Source organism: Camellia sinensis, chromosome 10 (genome assembly GCF_055761805.1).
Source record: "Camellia sinensis isolate YWXY chromosome 10, ASM5576180v1, whole genome shotgun sequence".
NCBI classification, from domain to species: domain Eukaryota; kingdom Viridiplantae; phylum Streptophyta; class Magnoliopsida; order Ericales; family Theaceae; genus Camellia; species Camellia sinensis.
In genome coordinates this window covers 140,030,706-140,050,708 of record NC_138970.1, presented here as the reverse complement: position 1 = coordinate 140,050,708, position 20,003 = coordinate 140,030,706, and positions in this window count along the sequence as shown.

The following is a 20,003-nucleotide window of genomic DNA, read 5'->3' as shown; positions in this document are numbered from 1 at the left end:
CATGCATGCCATTTGGCTCACCAATTAAGGCAGTAAGGTGCAACTTTCAAGAACACTTAAAGAGTGAAAAACATGGAAGTGTAGAAACATTAAGTGCACTGCAATGAGGTAAGAAATGATGCCAAATCATTCAAACAACACAAGTATGGCATGCTAGGGTCCTTAAAGCATGAAGCTAGTAAAGATGACTACAAAGGAGGCATGCAATACATGGCAAAAATGCATGAACTAAGCATGGACAGAGCTCAAGTAGGTCAAAATAAGGACCTAAACATGCTGAGACGAGGGCCCAAAGGCCTAGGCATGCAAGCACAGAAGCTAAGGCATAAACTAGGCAACAATGCATAACATTCAAAGGCACTTAAAGCATGATTGAGGTAGGAACAAGGCAATCTTTTAAGCTCTGAAATGTCATGTTAAGTGATGTCAAATCATGTACACAACACAAATGAAGCATGCCGTGGTGCTCAAAGCTTGAGGCAAACAAGAGCATTTATACTACAAGTATACAAAACATGAAGCATGTGGCCAAGGCAACCCAAAATAGTCTTAGAACATGTCAAAATGAGTCTAAAGCATGCATGGGAGGAAGCCAAAACAAGCTAGCATGAAGGGCATGAGGCATGGTGCATATAAGGCAAATAAGGTGGATTGCACTACACCTATTAAAACTAAGCATGAGATAACTTAAACAATAAAAATCAGAGATGTATCATGGAAAAATAACCCCAAAAACACATTGAAATAATGGCTCGCGAGCTATGGCATGAAGGCATACACAATGATTCATGTTAAGGCATAAATGGCCAAACCCTCCAACGCATTGAATGAATGACAAATGTGAATGCATGGCAATGAAACATGGAATTAAATCACATAATAAATGATGCCAAATCATTAAAAATAGTCCAAGTAATAAATACTAGTGGACTTGATGCACAAAGCTAACAAGCTAGAATGAACCAAGGTTATACAAAGCAAGTCATGCATGGCCAAAACAACTAAAATCAGACCTTAAACATGGTAAAACATGAACAAAAGCTTCTTTAAGTTAAGCCAAAAGCATGCTAAAAAGACATGTTAAAGCATGATGCATGTTAGGCTATTTCATGGAATTGCATTACAAGTGTATGGAGCATGCAACGGCCAACCAAACCAAACCAAAAAAGAGACATGACATGGAAAAAAATCACCAAAAACATGTTGAAATGGAAAGAAAACAAGCTAGAATGACATGCTACTTCATGGAGCATACAAAGCTAGTTTGTGTGATTTACACTACAAGTGTATTAACCATGCATGGTGTGACCAAACCAAGCAAAAACAGTGGTATGCCCTAGCAAAATAACTACAAATAAAAGCTAAGATATGGTCAACAAAAGATTAACAAAGATGCTCAAACATGAGGCATATGAAGCAAGTAAACAAAATACAAGGAGAGGGGATGACCCTCTCCAATTTAGGACACCAAAACCACCTTTCCACAACTGAAAATCCTCTGGATTTCAGTGATAGAAAGGTCATGCAAAGGCTGCAACAAGAGCCTAAAGGGATGGTAGTAAATTACCCCAAATGAAAAAGTGACATTAAACAAAGATCTTAAGAATGCAAAAATAGAAATTTTTCTAGTTAAGAGTTAAGCTTAAAAATGTATGCAAGAAGGACTAAAAGCTTAAGCAAGAATGGGGGATTTAAGGGCTAAAGACTCACCCTTGAAGACGTCCTTTATAACTGCAACTTTAGCAAGTTTTCCAAGATCAAACCAACCCAAGAACACCAAAAACAACTTCAAGAAGCCTCAGTAACACAGGCAAGGTGTTTGAGTGTGTGTTTGTGTACAAAAGTGAGACAAATCTACACCTTAAGGCACAAAACAAGAGAGAAATGAAGATGTATAGATATAGATTATATGTATGGCTCAAGGAAGTTTTTTTCTGAACTTAGAGGAGGGAGGAGGAGCCTCCCTCTAATAGAAACCAAAAGGCAAAGTTTCTTGGAGAAGCAAAGCTTCAAACAAATCTCTCCATAGACATGTATGGAGGATAGCTCTAATGCCCTCCAGCTGTGCTAGCTGGAGGAAAATATCTCCAAAAGGGTGCCAAAAAGCAAGTGGTCGGCTTGCTACTTAAAGTGGTCGGACGACCACTTTAAGTGGTCTTCCAGAGCGACAACTGGCTGGCTATAGGTGGGAGAGGTCTAGAGCATGAAAGAAGACTAGTAATGTGGTGGCCGACCAGAAAATGTGGCCCAAAGGTAAAGCAAGCCAGTTATCCGACCATAAAACTGGCTGGCAGAAGGAAAAGTGGTCTCCAAGGGGAAAAAGTGGTCTCCCACCCTTGTTCGACCTTCCAAACAAGGAAAACAAGGTTTGTACCAAAAACAAACCAAAACGGATGCAAGACGAGAGATTGGGAGGCAAAGCACGCGGCCGAAAGCCCTGAAAACTGGCTGACGACCATCAAAAGTGGTATGCCACCACAAAAGTGGTCTCTCGGACCACAGTGTTCGTCTAGGTAGAGGCAACAAGGTGTGGTTCAAAAACCACGCCAAACGGAGAACGTTAAGCGGTCCCGAGCCAAGGCGCGCGACCGAAGGCTCCAAATATCGGAAACTAGTCTCCAAATGTGAAACGTGGCCTACGACCACAAAGAGATGGTCTACAAGACCACTCCCTCCCTCCGTGAAGAGAAAACAAGATTCGGTCCACAAACCGAGCCGAAGCACAAAAAGGGTTCAGAGGCCCGGAGGCAAGGCTCTCAGCCAAACCTCCGGAGACTCGAAACGAGCACAACATGCGCCATCACCGAGCGCTCAATCGATAACGTCTAAGTCTTAAGGTCGGTCAAAAATGGGATGTCCAAAAAAGGAAGCTTGCAAAGCTAGATCCGAAGTAGCCCTTGAAGTAAGGATAAAAATGTTAGATGTGCCCAAAGATTTAAAAAATGGGTCATTCCGCAAACCAATGAAGATTGGCAAGAAAGCCAAATTCCAGCATCTTGAAGAAGAAATTTTATTGAAAGACAATCAAGTTCCTATCCGCAACATTAGGGGCAACTTCAGCCCCCATTGGAAGGACTCCTACATCATCAGCGAACAACAGCCATTTTCCTGGATTCAGATGGCTACGAGATCCTATGACCAATCAACATGGACAAAGTTACACTTTTCTATCCTTGAGAGGCTCGCTGGACTGAAAACCTGGAAGGGCGACACAGGCAAAAGTTAGAGTAGAAAAGAAAAAAAGAGAACAAAAATGTAAAAATGAAGAAAATGAAATGAATTGAAGAAAATAAAAGACGAAAAGAAAAAGAAAAGAATGAAAAGAAATGAAAAGAAAAGAAAAATAGAGCTCGCAAGGTTGAATACCTGAAAGGGCGGCCTTCGCAAAAGTTAGAGCACAAAAGGAGTGTGTCAGCACTCGAGTGAACCTCAACCCGGAACCATGTATGGCCTGATTCCCGTGTTTGGGATACGTAGGCAACTTCATCCTGAAGTTCAGCCCCTAATCATTTTTAGCCCACTTGGCTCATCCTTGTTGATTGGTTTATCCTTGTTCAACTCGACTATCTTGTCCATGTGAAGTGGCTCATCTTCATGATCATCTTCATTCAGACTCAGTTGTCCTACTCTGTTAGAAGATTCAGTTGCAAGACAATTCAAAGTTCAGATCTGAGACTGTACATCTCGAGATTAGATTCCGTGTTGGTCGAGCAGTGGCCATTTGTAAAAATAGTTTTTGAGAATTTTAATGAGGTTGACCAATTCTCTCGAAAATTAGTCCTTTTTTTTTTCAAAACTGAATTTTTCTTGGACCCAAAAAGGAAAATTTTCAGTGCTCACAACCTGACTTGCATGATTTCAAATTAGAAAATCGAACAAGCATGTTAAGCTAACTTTTATATTGATCAAAATTGTTTTAGCAGAAGCTCAAAAACAAAAAATGGTCAAAATTATGAACTAAGGGCACAGTTAAGTCAGGTTTTTTGTCTTTCCCCCTTTATCAATGCATTCGCCAGAAATGGCACAACCAAAGCTAACAATAGAGGCCAATAGACTTTCTCATCCTCCAAGCAGCGAGGTATTAAGCCAAGTGCGAAACATGAACTGGAATGGAGCAGAATATTCCACTTCCTCATCTGGACAAGTCAGATCACATTCAAGCTAAGCCAGGGGCATCGTCAACCGATGTTAGTTGCAGATCTGCTGCACATCCAGTCGCATCACAATTCCTCTGTGGGAAAGGCTCACTAGTTTTGAGCGAGAGAAGGATCATCTAGTAGAATACTAGGGGCAAGAGCTCACAACATCTTGTTTATCCATCAACCACCCAGGGGAGGGGTAAAAAAGAGGAGATTAAAGAATAGAGAGATGTGCGTTGAAAGAAAAAGTGAGGAAATGGCTTTTTAGAGAAAAAGAGATTGAGTGCCATAGTGATGTGAGGACCACAAGTAAGAAAGGGTGAGAAATAATACCCAAAGAAACAGGCTCCTTGTGAATTGAGAGGTCTCTCGCTGTTGGAACACATCCGAGTGTCGTGTTTGTTGATTGTCTCGATTCTTGTTTTGAGTGGTTTTGAGTGTCAATAGTGTTTATGTTGTTTTTACCTTATTTTTCCCTTGGTTGGGTCGTTTTGACTGTGGTTAGTCACAGGCTCAATACCCGGTTAAGAACTCATTTCTTAATTTCAATTTCAAAAATATAAATCGTTTTGTGCTCAGAGTGCCTTGCCATTCTCCACATTTGTGCAAAATAGGATTTGTTCTTTCATAAAACTGCACCCAGGTCATGTGAGAACAGTAGAACCAGGACCTATCTGAAGCTACATGGGTTCCAGCCTACAAAGCAAAAGAAAAGAGGTAAAATTTGGAGCACCTTAGTGTGTTTCAACTTCAGTAATTTCTGAGATTGCATTCCGGATGTACCTCCTCAGGCCTTGTCAATGCTCCGAAGTATGAGCGTGCCTCTACCTCAAGCTTAAGATCAAGTTTGCTTCAAGCCAGAATGGCGATCAGAAATGCTCTCCCTAAGCACCATTTCCTTGCCAGAGGCATCTTGGCTGTGTTTGCAATGAGTTCCTAGGAGACCAACTGCGACGGTGGAAACTAGAGTTCGAATGGCCGATGCGTAAAATGCAAAGGTTCGGGATTTCTGAGACTAAAGTCTGGTTTAAATACCTAGAGGTGTATCCTCAGCTTGAAATCTGTATGGCAGCCCCATAGGTTGAGGTAGCGTGTATGCGCCTCAATTCTGGATACTGAACCAACCTAGTCTGCCACCTCGTTGGAGAATAGGGAAAGTTATGAATATGATGAAAGAGGAAGAAAAGCAGCATCCGTGGCTTCTACATGCAGAGGTTGTCCCTTGTCAGCATTTCAAGACCTTTGAACTGTGAGTTGAAGGTAAGAGTTTGAAGAACACAAGGGGAGATCCCCGTCAGAGTAGAGCGGTGCATCGCCACTCGACCCATGAGGTGCTTTCTAGAGTGCCGCTTTGTTTGTTTATTGCATTCCCTAAGCATCATGCACTGCATTGCTTGTAACACGTATCATCTCATCGCACTTATTGCATTTATTTGCATCTTGTGCTATCTTGTATCATTTATCCTTTTACGCTAAGCAGCGTTTAGGATCCTTGTCCCGCAGGACTTATCTCAGGTTGCATCGAGTGCGCTCCTGATTGCTTGTTTTCGAACCTCTTCTCACGATTTCAGCATGGTTAGAGTGTTCCTTTTCTCACACGATTTCAACATGTTTGGAATTTATCTCAAGTTGCGTCGAGCGCGCTCCTGATTGCTTGTTGTCTTCATCTTCTCATGATTTCAACGTGGTTAGAGTGTGCCCTTCCTCACACGATTTCAGCGTGTTTGGAATTTGTTTCCTCTTCTCACAATTTCAGTGTGATTAGAGTGTGCCTTCCTCACACGATTTCAGCATGTTTGGAATTTGTCTTCCTCTTCTCACAATTTTAGCGTGTTTGGAATTTGTTTTCCTCTACTCATGATTTCAGTGTGATTAGAGTGTGTCATTCCTCACACGATTTTAGCATGTTTGGAATTTGTCTTCCTCTTCTAACGATTTCAGCGTCGCTAGAGTGTGCCCTTGCTCACACGATTTCAACGTGTTTGGAATTTGTTTTCCTCTTCTCACGATTTCAGTGTGGTTAGAGTGTGCCATTCCTCACACAATTTCAGTGTGTTTGGAATTTTTCTTCCTCTTCTCACGATTTCAGCGTGGTTAGAGTGTTCCTTTCCTCACACGATTTTAGCGTCTTTGGAATTTATCTCAGGTTATGTTGAGCGAGCTCCTGATTGGTTTGTTTTCGAACCTATTCTCACGATTTCAGCGTGGTTAGATGTTCCTTTCCTCACACGATTTCAGCATTTTTGGAATTTACCTCAGGTTGCGTCGAGCGCGATCCTGATTGGTTTGTTTTTGGAGCTCTTCTCACTATTTCAACGTGGTTAGAGTGTCCCTTTCCTCACACGATTTCAGCGTGTTTCAAATTTATCTCAGGTTGCGTTGAGCGCGCTCCTGATTGGTTTGTTTTCGGACCTCTTCTCACGATTTCAGCATGGTTAGAGTGTTCCTTTCCTTACACGATTTCAACATGTTTGGAATTTATCTCAGGTTACGTTGAGCGCACTCCTGATTGGTTTGTCTTCTAACCTCTTCTCACGATTTCAACGTGGTTTGAGTGTCCCCTTCCACACACAATTTCGGTGTGTTTGGAATCTTTTCTTCCTCCTCTTATAATTTCAACATAGTTGGAGTATGTCCCCCATTTGCATCTACTGTACTATTTGTTACATCTATTGCATCATATCCATTTTATCTCCTGCATCCTTTCCATGTTAAGCTTTGTTTGGCATGCGCCCATCCTTTCCTTCACCGAAGCATGGTTTTGTGATAATGTGTATGTGCCTATTCCACTAAGAGAATTGTGGTCTGAGGGTTTTGGCAACTTTTCTGTGTTAGACGCGGTCTGTTTTGGGTCCATGCCTTTTCTAGGTAGAAATGTGGTTTGGCTGCGCGCCTTATTCACTACATCCATTGCATCCATTGCATTGTACTTTGTTTTGTTGCATTTATCATTTAGGATCACGATCTTTCCTTAGCAGATCATTCCTCACTTGTATCATCCCACCTAATTACTTGTATTCTTTCTGCGAAACACATAGTTCTGCATGTGCACACACCTATTTCACTAAGAGAATTGTGGTCTGAGGGTTCCGGCACCTTTTCTATGTTAAACGTAGTTTGATATTGCATCTCCATTCCTTTATGATATTTGTGTGGTTTTGTACTGCTAGTGGTTTGATGATTCAAATACATTGTATATCATTTGCATGATTTCGTCATGTTGTGTGTCATTTTGCATCCTGCCCCTGAACTACACTGGTTTGATTCCTTGCAAAGGGATACGTAGGCAGCCTACGGGCGCAACCATTTGTTTTTCCATCTGTATTTTGTTTCTTTGTCCAAGTCTCCAGCCTTGTCAAAAATGGGTCGTCTCTAGGCTTTGTCATTCACTCACGTCATTTCATGACTCTGAGCTCTATCAAAGAGGGGCAACTATAGACACCCCATTTTTGACCGCCCTTAAGACTTGGGCATTACTGATGGTTTACTTGGTGATGAAAGATGTGCAGTGCAAAAGTTCGATTTCTTCAGCAAGGAGAGAGTCAAATCCCAACCTTACACCCCCATTTTGGGCCAAAACTATTTCGACCAAAAAGATTTTGGATCTTAAAACCCTCTCTTTCAAAATGTTTTTGAAAACGTTCCTACGATGTTCCGACGCTCGCATTTTGTTAAATGTCGCGCTTTTCGGTAAACCGAACAAGGACAAAGTGGAAATGAATGAAAGAGAGATGAAATCTTTTGAAATATCTCTCAAAACACCTTATCTATGGGTTTGAGGTTGAAGAAAATGAGAGAGGAGAGAAGAAACCAAGTTCGGGAGAAGTTCGACATGAATCTGGGTAGGATCGAAACTGAGAGGCTTCACTAAAATGAGTATAACTTTTTACACACTTGGAATTTTGATGTGAAGCTTCTGTCATTGGAAATCTTACTTCTGGGGCTTCAATTTTGACACAAGAATGATCTGAAAAGGAGTCCAGCTGAAGGAGTTATGCTCATTTGAAGCTGGACTTGGAGAGCATATTTTCTCTGCCGACCACTGGTGAAGGGTGCCGGCCATGAATGATGCAGTGCCGGCCATTGATGGTCCTTGCCGGCCAAAAATGATGTATTGCCCATCGTCAATGATCCCCTATCGGCCAACGATGTCAAAACTCATTTTTTTTTTGTAGATATTTACCTCCAGCTGTTCCTATATTGCTCCAGCTGTCCTGTATTCAGATATTTCGACCAAAGCTCTCATTTTTGCTATAGATGAAGGCCATATCTATCATTTTGAGGAGGTTAGCAAGTTTGGGAGCCTCTCTCTCTAAAATCCCTCTCTCTCTACAAAATTCTCAAAGCAAAATCTCTGCCTCTCTCTCTAGAGTTCTCTCTATCTTGCCCTTTTGTGCATAGAAGTAGAGAAACACTTCTAGTTTGCCTAGACATCCTTCATCAAAGTTGCATATCTCTGGGCTGAGGTCCCTTGGAGCCTAATTTTAGCACTCAAAGTTGGTTTTAGCATAGAAAAGTTGTTGTTTTGCTGTTGTGCTTCAAAGGTAATCACTTTTCCCCTTTTAAGCCTATTTTTACATACTAGTTTGGCCACATTTGCATGCTGTTTTTGGCCAAGTTGTCAACTACAAGAACCTATATTTTTAGGTGTTAAAAAAGGTGGTTGGAGGCCCTTTCGAAGTTAGGGGTGGTCTACCCTCTTTTGTTGCTTATTTGCTAAGAATTGTGTTACCTTTTAAAGCTTTTCAAACAACATTTTCTTGGCATTTTAACCATTAAAATCCAGGGGATTTTTAGTGGTAAAAAGGTGGTTTTGAGGGCCAAAATATTAGGGGGTGGCCTCCCCTCCTTGTATCTTGTTTGCATGTGTTGATGGCCCAACATGTGAGCATGTTTTTCTACCGTCTCATGGCTTGATCTCAGCAAGTTTTTGTGACTTTTTGGACCCGCTTTAGCTCTTTTTTTGGCTATTTGGGTCACTTGTTGCTTGTTTCTTACCCTTGTAATATAATCGTGCTTACTAGCTTAACATGCTTAATGAATTGGCCTATTATTCTAGCTTATGTTAGCTCTATCTCAGCATGCTTTTGCTCATATTTTGGCATGCTTTAACTCTATTTTGAGTGGTCTTAGTCATATGTGATTTGCCTTGCATGGCTATAGTGTAATGCCCCTTTACTAGCTTTGTGTTTTGAAGCCTCTAGCATGCTTTGCCTGGGTTGTTTGCATGCCATAGCATCATTTAGCATGTCATTTCAGAGCATATATCACTGTCACATTCTCATATATTCCACTCTTTCATTGCTTTTGAGAGTTGTGCTTTGTGTCTTGTATGTTGGCCAACATGCATATGATTTTCTTGCTTTTCATGCTATCATCTCAGCACATTTTAGCCACTGTTTTGGCATGTTTGAGCTCTGTCCAGAGCTGGTTTGGTTCTTTGTGCTTGATATTGCATGGTTCTAGTGTAAAGCTTTTCACTAGTTTTAGTGTTTTTGGCGCTTAACATGTTGTGCATGTGTTGCTTACATGTTATAGTATTATTTTTCATGCCGTTTTAGCACTGAAATTTTGCCACCTCCCTCATTTCTTCATTTTTTCAATTTGCTTTGAGGGATGGTTAGTCTTAAAGTTGTGTTTAAGCTATGGGATTGAGGCTTGTGCTTAAATGGCTTTAACCCTCTTTTGAGGGCTCCCCCTAGTCTAAGGCATGGTCTCTCTCATGTCTTAAGTCATCTTTGGATTGACCTCTCTCTCATTAGAGGACTTTCACATTGGACAAATCAATTAAAGAATGGCTTGGTAAATTAAAATGTGTAAACAAGAATTGAATCAAGTAAAATATGCTAAGATAAGCGTGTTATATGTGCATTGCATTATGTTCAATCGGATGTTATATTGAACACAAGGAAGATTTGTTTATTTCATACTTGAAGTGATGAAATGAGCCCATTTCCTTTGTCTCCAATTCCTTTGATCACCCATGACAAGGTAGTGGACTTAAGTCTTTGTTTTGTGCATTTGTTGAAAGTGTACAAGTTGGATTCTTGGCCATCATGCATTGAAAATGCATGATTAATGGTTTTCGATCCAATGGTGCAACTCCTTTGATGTTTTGAGGTGATAAGGAGTGGCATAGTACAAACATGTCCCTGGAAAACCCTCCATTTTTCTCTATTTTATGGTCTGTTGCAGTTTGGTTTTGCAACACACCAGTGACTGACAGTGCCTCACTGATGGCCGACACTGCTTCACCCTTGGCCGGTAGAACACGTATTTGGCCGGCAGATGGCCGGCAGCAAGCCTTCATGGCCGGCAGGCCACTGGTGTACTCCCCAGTAGTTATTTGGTAAGGTTTAGAAGAAAGTTGTTGGAGACACCCTGCAAACAGTGCCTCTAAAGAGCAAACTGGAAGGCTTTTTGGGGTGACAAACTGATGCATGCATGTTCAACTTTCTGAAGCAGAGCTGAAGTAGTGTAATTTAATGCTTTACTTATTAGTTAGCATTGGTTTTGTAATTTAATTAATTAGTGTGCTAATTAGTTAAAGTGTTGTAATAATTAGTAAGTAGTTTACTAGTTATTTAATTTGTCGGGTAATAATTAGTCTAATTAGTTTAATTAGATTAGTTTGATTAGCTTAGCTTAGTGTAGGTTAGCTTATTCATTCGGACCCCCCTTTGAGAGGGCGCAATGTTGTAATAACTGTGCGTGCCTGTGTGCATGTCTTCCAACCCCACGTCTTTCTCCATTTTATTTATCTGCTTTCGATGGTTAGATTAGGGATCATTTTTTATTAGCATACCTTATGCTCGCATGTTTGCATCATTCGTTTGTCTTGCATGCACCAAGCTCGGCGCATCATTCAAACTGCATTGCATTTCAATACCTATTTGAATACATGTATCACATTGTTGCGTTCATATGCCATCTTAGATAGCCGAGCCTATTTAGTTGCATTTTGCATGTGTTACATTAGGCATCTTTGTATCATTAGGATCATGCATGATTTCTGACCAGTTTTTTGTTTTGGCTCGGAGTACATTGTGAGTTTTACGCTTTACCATCCTTGCATGAGTGTAAGTGTTTCCATGATGGCATGCTTGCCCTGAGGCTATTTGCTTAAATGATTAACTGCATGAATGCCTATGAATGAAGACTTTATTGCTTAAATTGGGACAATTCAATAATTGTGTGTTTTAAGCCCACTTTGCGAAGTGGCAAAATCATGTTTTAAGCCTACTTGATGGTGGCAAATCCACGCTTTAGCCTACCGTGAGGGTGGCATTTTCAAACCATTTTCGAAAAACAACCATGAATTGTTTTGTCTCAATTCTTGTGATTTGGTCTATACTTGTATGTTGTGCGCATCACATAGCAAAGTTAGCTAATAACTGGATAAGAACACATGTGTTTATGAAACAACATATCATGCTTAGTAGAGGCCGATCCTTTGATTGGGCGAGCGGGGGTGCTCATTTTAGGACCTTCCCCTCTCGTACCCAAGTTCCCGAGACGAGGCAACTTTGGTGATGATGGACACATGGCCTTCGGCACGAGATAGGGTTTCCTAAATTTTCCAAAAATAAAATAGTTAGGTGGCGGCTCTGTAATCTGGCAAAGCAGTCCACGTTTGGCGCTTTTTGATTCAAAATCAATTTTCCAAAACGACTTGCCGGATTTGGACTCTTTTGTGTTTATCAGTCTCACATTGCACTTTATGAGGTCAGATTCAGAACCGTGATAGGAGTCTGAACTGTAGTAAGATCAATTCGCGTCTTCTCTGGAAGGGGGGCGCGTAGAGAAAGTCAGGTCTACAGTGGTGCGCAGAAGAGATAGATCATATGACAAGAAGTAGGTGGTATTTTAAACCACCGCACTTCGATCAAGCTGAGGCATCTAGGAAACACAGAGAGATTGAGAAACAGAAGGAGAAGCAGCTGGAGGAAGAGGCATTTTTGAAGTAGCTTAAGAAAATCCAAGCTGATATCTCCATTTGGGGTCTTCTTATGGCCTCCTGGGTACATCAACAGGCAGTACTGTCAGTAATTGGCAAAGTAAAATTGTCAATTGGCACTACCCCCAAACAGCTTGTGGGATTGGTCTTCCCACATGGCGTCAGGCCAACCCTAACCTTTTCTGACAAAGAACTGTTGCTAGAAGGCTCAGCTCACAACAAACCCTTGTACATATCTGTTGAGTGTGGGGAAAAATAAGTACTGGTGGTGTTAATAGAGACCGGTTCGACTATCAATGTATGTCCTTCCGGTACAGCTTATGCAATCGACCTTAGACCAGCAGACTTTGTGCCCACAGCCCAGGTAATTCGGGCATATGATAATACAAGCAGGGAGGTCATGGACATGGTGCTAATCAGAGTCCAGGTGGGCCTAGCTCAGTAAGATGTCGAGTTCCATGTCCTGGATACGCCGGCCACCTTCAATTTACTGCCAAGGAGGCCCTGGTTACATCATGTGAAAGTTGTCTCCTCCAGCCTCCACCAAATGTTAAAGTACCCTCACGGGAAAGGAGTGGTGATTTTTTTTGGAAATTCATCCATCTATCCCTCCCCAGAGGTACCTGCACCAGTGTTGGAAATCACTCATAGCGAGGAGGATGTATTCCTCTCAGGGTTCACTCTGGCTGAAACCCAAGTAGTGCAGACTATTTTGGCAGTAGATAAGGGCATGTATGTCAGTGCCCAATTTGTCTATTTTATGAACAAACTGTAGCATATACCAGGAATGGGACTTGGAAGAAGTGGACAAAAAGGTGTCACAGTATTGACAGGCGTGCCGCCGAATCAACGTGCCTTTGGTCTGGGCTATGTACCCACCAAAGTGGACTGGATCAGGAAAAAGGAAAAGATGATAGGTGGAGCCAAAGCCAAGCAAGCCGGGAAACATTACGAGTTCATTCACAGGCTAATCCGGGGAATGATGAGTGGCCGCTTTGTTCGGGAGAGGGAAGATTTCCCCTTCTGCAGCTTTCCTGAGCCTTGGACGCATTCCACAAAGCAGCGTGTCCCTGGGTTCGAAATCTTCTTTGACCTATAGCTGCAAGATAGTGGTACCGAGGAAAAGGCTAAACCAAGTACTGAAGCTAAACAGAGCATGGAAAGTGCCTCAGACAATAGTGAACTTGGAGTAGGGACAACACTGGCATGTCTTCTTACAGATCCTGCGGTTGACTTAGAGAACTTGGGAGATAACCTTACTATCTCTGTGATCAGGGAAGAACCGGGTGTGAACCCAACCAATAGCATTTTGGATGCATCAGAGGCTCCATCTCTTATGTAGCAACTAGAGAAGGGTTATTTGTCTAGTTCTCAGTCGGGTGATGAGCCAGAATCTGATTCCATTGAGTCTGTGGAGTTGGGATCAGATTCTGGTTCTTCTAAGTCCGAGTCCGATATTACCGGAGGTGACAACCTGGATGCCTGGGTCTTGTCTAGGTCCTCTTTTTCTTTTGCTTTTGAGATGGTTGTAACCGATGAGCTGGAACTTATGATGAATGAGAACGCTGCCAATTCTGAGTATTTCTCTATGCCGTTTATTTGTTGTATTGACCAAGATTTTCAGAATTTTAATGAAAACGAAGAGGAAGGAATTCCTCCGATTTTGAAAAACTTGATAAGTCAAGAGAAGGAGCGGTTTGCTAAACCCTGTGCTGATGAAATCATTGCTGTTGATGTGGGTACTGAGAAGGATTCACGTTTGGTCCAGATCGGGTCCACGTTGTCTTCAGAGGAGCGTGAACGCTTAGTCGCTTTGTTAAAAGATTTTAGAGACATTTTCGTGTGGTCCTACGAAGACATGCCTGGAATCGATCCTGAGATTGTACAGCATAGGATCCCTTTTGACCTCGAGGCCCAACCCGTCAAGTAGAAGTTGCGTATAATGCATCCAAATTAGGCGTTGAAAATCAAGGAAGTGGTCACCCAATAGATTAAGGCAGGTTTCTTGTTAGTATATGAATATCCGACTTGGTTTGCCAATATCGTCCCAGTGCCAAAAAAAGATGGTAGAATCTGGGTGTGTGTGGACTTCCAGGACTTGAATAGAGCTAGCGCTAATGATGACTTTCCTCTGCCGTACATTAATGAGTTAGTGGACTTCACTGCGGGCCATGCATTGCTATCCTTTACGGATGGATTTTCCAGGTACTACCAAATTCTGACGGCGCCCAAAGACAGAGAGAAAACCACATTCACCATGCCGTGGGGTACCTACTGCTATCGGATTATGCCATTTGGGCAGAAAAATGTCTTGGCTACCTATCAGAGGGTTGCGACCACTATTCTGTATAACATGATCCACAAAGAGGTCGAGGTGTACGTGGACGACATGATTGCCAAGTCCAAAGAAAGAGAGGGCTACTATCCTAGCTTGCAGAAATTTTGAACGGATAAGAGAATAAAGGTTGAGGTTAAACCTGCAGAAATGCACCTTCGGCGTGACAACAGGGAAAATGTTGGCTTTTTGATCACGCTGAGGGGCATCGAAGTAGATCCTTCCAAAATCAAGGCCATTCTAGAAATACCATTACCAAGGACTGAAAATGCAAGGCTTTCTAGATAAAGTGCAATTCATAAGACAGTTTATTTTCAAATTAACTTTCACTTGTGAACCACTATTTGGTCTCCTGAAGAAAGGGAAGAAATTCCGATGGGATGATTGATGTCAATTTGCCTTTGAGCAGGTAAGTGGTACTTCCAGAATCTGCCTGTGTTGTCGTCGTTAGAGCCGGGGAAGCCTTTGATTCTGTACCTGTCAGTAACAGACACAACTATGGAATGCGGGCTTGCTCAGGAATCTGAAGATAAGGTGGAGAAAGCCATCTACTATTTGAGCAAGAAAATGCTAGATTATGAGACCCGCTATACTTGATTGCAGAAAGCTTGCCTAGCCTTGGTATGGGCTACTAAGAAGTTGAGGCACTACTTAGCTCACTCTGTAATCTTGGGTTTGAGATTAGACCCCATGAAATATCTCTTTGAGAAACCAATGCTTACGGGTAGGCCGGCCCGTTGGTTGCTTCTCCTCTCCGAATTTGATCTCAAATATGTCACCCTCAAGTCGGTCAAGGGAAGAGCTGTAGTGGAGTTCCTGGTAGACCACCCGATAGAAGGGAATGAGGCAGTGGAATACTTGATCCCAAATGAAGTCATTTTGCAAGTTGAGGAGGAGACTTGGATGATGTACTTTGATGAAGCAGCCAATCAGTACGGTAATGGGATAGGTGTGTTGCTGATAGCACGCGACAACTGCCATATACCTTTAGCCTTCAAACTCCGGTTCAAGGTGTCCAATAATGAAGCGAAATATGAAGCGTGTATCGCTAGTTTAGAAGCCGCCCTAGAACTAGGAGCAAAAAGGTTGGATGTTATTGGGGACTCGAACTTAGCTGTTTCTCAAGCAAATGGACACTGGAAAGTCAAAGAAGAAAAGATGAAGGTTTACTGGACCCTGGATGGCCTAACTCTTAGGTTTGAAAATCTAACTTTCATGCATCTACTAAGAGAGAACAACATGTTCACTGATGGTTTAGCAACTCTATCTTCTATGGTAGACATCTCACTTGGAGTTCAGATGCACCCGATTATCATTGAGCATAAATACACTCCGGCTTATGAAACTATTGCCGCAGTAGATGACGCGCAAGACAAAAACCCTTGGTACTACGATATTTGGAACTTTTTGGAAAAGGAGATTTATCCACCAAGGGAAAATACCAAGGACAAAAGGGGAATATGGAGAATACCATCCAATTTATCATCTGCAGAGGTAAACTGTATAAAAGAGGTCATCTAGGAGTGCACAAGTTGTGTGCCGAAGAAGAGGAATCAAAGCGCCTGATGGAGGCTATCCACGGCGAGGAGTGCGGACTACACATGAATGGAGTGATGTTAGCCTGGAAAATTCTCAGGTAAGGTTACTACTGGTCCACTAAAGAGGACAATTGTATTGGTTTTGTTCAGCGATGCCACAAATGCCAAATTCATGCTAATCGCATGAATATCCCGCCGTCAAAACTGTACAACATGACTTCGCCATGGCCTTTCTTAGTCTGGGGAATCGACGTTATCGGTGCAGTCACACCAAAAGGATCGAATGGACATGAATCCATCTTGGTGGAAATTGATTACTTTACAAAGTGGGTGGAAACTCAGTCCTATGCAGTGTTGAGAGCATCGCATGTGGTTAAGTTCCTCAGAAACAATACCATTTGTCGATACGAAGTCCCAAACGAAATCATATCAGATAATGACTCCCACTTCAAGAAAGAAGTGATAGACTTGTTGCAAAAATACAATTAGGCTTTTCATAAGTCATCTACATACAGGCCGCAAACCAATGAAGCTGTTGAAGCCACCAACAAGAACATCAAGAACATCTTGCAGAAGATGGTTGAGACCTACAGGGTGGCCAGATAAATTTCTATTTGCACTCTGGGGTTACAGAATTTCAATCCGGGCATCTACAAGGGCAACTCCTTATTCTCTGGTCTATGGGATGGAAGTTGTTTTGCCAATTGAAATATAAGTCTCATCGCTACGAGTTATGGCAGAGTGTCAGATAGTAAAGGCAGATTGGCAACAATGTAGATTTGAGGAGTTGATGTTGTTTGATGAGAGAAGGCTGAAGGCATTAAATCATGGTTAGGGCTACCAACACAGAATTGCCAGGGCTTTCAAAAAGAAAGTTAAGTCCTGAAATCTCAAAGTGGGGGATATGGTGCTGAAAGACAACCGAGCTCCCATTCACAACCCTAGGGGCAAATTTAGACCCAATTGGACTGGTCCATACATCATTAAAACTATACGGTAGGGTGAAGCTATTATTCTCATGAACTTAGATGGCCTGGAATTTTCACAACCGATCAACATGGACAAGTTGAAGAAATACTATCCCTGAGAGGCCTGCTAGGCTGAAAATCTAGAAGGATGCCCTAGGCAAAACTTAGAGCATGAAAACTTAGAAATAAAGAAAAACTAAGCTCGCAAGGTTGAAAACTCGGAAGGGTGACTTTGGCAAAATCTAGAGCAAAAAACGAGAGAGTTAATACTCGAGTGACCCTGAACCGAACTACGTAAGGCCTGATTCCCATCTTTGGGAGATGTAGGCAACTTCATCGTGAAGTTCGGCCGTAATCACCTCCAACTCAACTGTCTTGTCCATGTGTTTGATCAAGCCATCTCTGTCTGTTCTCTACCTAGGGGTTCAGTTGTGATCTTCGTTCAGGGAAGGAGAGCTGGTCATAATGCAGAGCAGTGGTGTTCAATCAAGGGGCAGTTTATGATCTTTTGATCCGGGTTGTACATCTTGAGGATTGATTCCATGCGTGTTAGGTGGTGATCATTTTCGAAAATGGTTTTGGAAAGTTTTAATAAAAGTTGATTTGTTGAAAATTTTACCTTTTACAACTTAGACCATTTTTGGACGAAAAGGAAAATTTTTAGTGCTTACAACTTTAATTTCATTAATTTCAAACATAAAGTTCTCTAACTCTCTCATACAAATCAAAGCTGTTTTTATTATATTGAAAAAACTTGAAAAGAAGGGTCAAAGCAATAAACTAGGGGCATAGCTGAGTCAGGTGCTCTTGCGTCCTCTACTTGTGCTTGTGGAAACTTCTAAAAGCCAAAGTGGGGCCGGTTTGTGCTTCATCCTTGAGCCAAGCCAAGCACTCGCCAGAAAGGGCGCAACTGAAACTAGGGGCAGAGGCCAGAAGCTCTCTCGTCCTCCAAGCAGTGAGGTACCTAGCTAAGTATGGACCACGAATAGGGATTGAAACCAGGTACTCTATGCCCCCCTCTGGGCGGGTCTGATCATGTCCGAACTGACATTTGAACCGAAAGGGAAAGTAGAATACACAATGTGTGAGGTCGATCAACTGCACGCCAGGTTTCCAAGCCATACTGTTACTCATATCGGTCAAATTAAGCCAGGGGCAATGCCAAGCTATGTTAGCAGCAGACCTGTTGCACATCCAATTGCACCACCATCCCTCTTTAAGGAAATCCACTAGCCGGTGGCGGAAGAAATAACCTCGAGCTAAGTACTCAGGGCAAGAGTCCACTACCTTCAACTTATCCATAAACCACACCTAGGAAGGGATGAAAGAAAAGGGAGATTAAAGAATAGAAAGATGCATGTTGAGACAAGGGTAAGGAAATGGCTTTGAGAGAAAAATAGAGCATGAGTACCGAGTGATGTGAGAAACACATATGAGAAAGGATGGGAAACAATGCCTGAAGAAGTAGCAGACTCCCCACGAATCTGGTAGTCTCTCGCAGATGAAAGGTATCTATGCCCATCAAGGACTCGGCCAGCGCTAAACCAATACAACTCTTGCCTTCTTTCAGACCTTGGGCCACTTCGATCAATTGAATGCTGGATCTGCCGAAATTAGGGGCAACAAAGAAATGAGCAGGTGTGGACTCGACTTTCTTCGAGCACCTCCCTTTTAGAGAGGGCACGAATTGGTCTCCTACAGTTTGGACTTGTGCCACGGTTCTGAATCTAATCTCACAAAGTGCAATGTGAAACTAATAAACACCAAAGAGTCTACTCCGGCAAATCATTTTGGAAAATCAGATTTTTAAATCAAATAATGCCAAACTAGATTGCTTTGCCAGATTATAGAGTCGCCACCTAAATATTTTATTATTGGGAAATTTAAGAAATCCTGACTCGTGCCAAAGGCCACATGTCCGTCATCACCAAAGTTGCCTCGGCTCGGGAACTTGGGTACGAGAGGGGTAGGTCCTGAAATGAGCACCCCCGCTCGCCCGATCAAAGATCGGCCTCTACTAAGTATGATATGTTATTGTATAAACACATCTGTTCTTATTCTGATTATTTGCTAACTTAGTATGTGATGCGCACATCATACAAGTATAGACTAAAATCACAAGAATTGGAACGAATTCAACCCACATTCGTTTTCAAAAATGGTTTGAAATTGCCAATCGTAAGTGGGCTAAAGAGCGGATTTGACAGCCTCAGGTGGGTTTAAAACATGATGATTTGCCACTTCGCAAAGTTGGCTTAAAACGCACATTTGATGAATTGTTCAAATTCAAGTAATCAAGCCTTCATCCACAGGCATTCATGCAGTTTAGCAACTAAGCAAATAGCCTCATGGTAAGCATGATAAACATGGCATTATGAAAATCACACTCATGCAAGGTATGCTAAAGCGTAAAAGTTTACCAAGCACTCCAAGCTAAAACAAAAGCCAGTTAGAAATATGCATGATCCTAACTATACAAAATGCCTAATGCAACACATGCAATAATGCAGCTAAAAGGCTGGGCTATTTAAGATGGCATATGAATGCAACAATTTGGTAACCTGCTTTGAAACACGTATTCAAATGCAATGCATTTTGAATGATGCATCGAGCCTCGGTGCATACAAGACAAATGAATGGATGCAAACATGCAAGCATAAGGTATGCTAAACAAAACGTGCCCCAATCTAACCCCCGAAAGCGTATAAATAAAAGGGAGAAAGAACTGGGATTGGAAGACATGCACACACGTACGCACACTTATTACAACATTGTCCCCTCACGAAGGAGGGTCCGAATAAATAAGCTAACTAGCTACGCTAAGCTAAGCTATTTATCACAAATCAACTAATTAACTAACTTAGCTAATTAATTACTACAAAATTGAATAACTAGCTTTGCTAATCTAATTAAAATATTACAAACCAAATTAAACTAACTAATTACAACACATGTAATAACTAGCCAATAAAGCAATAAAGTGGCCTCGCAAGCAAGGGAGACATGCATGCTCGTTCGGCTTCCTCCCGAAAATCCACCGCCTTGCCTCTGGATGCCTCTGTTTGC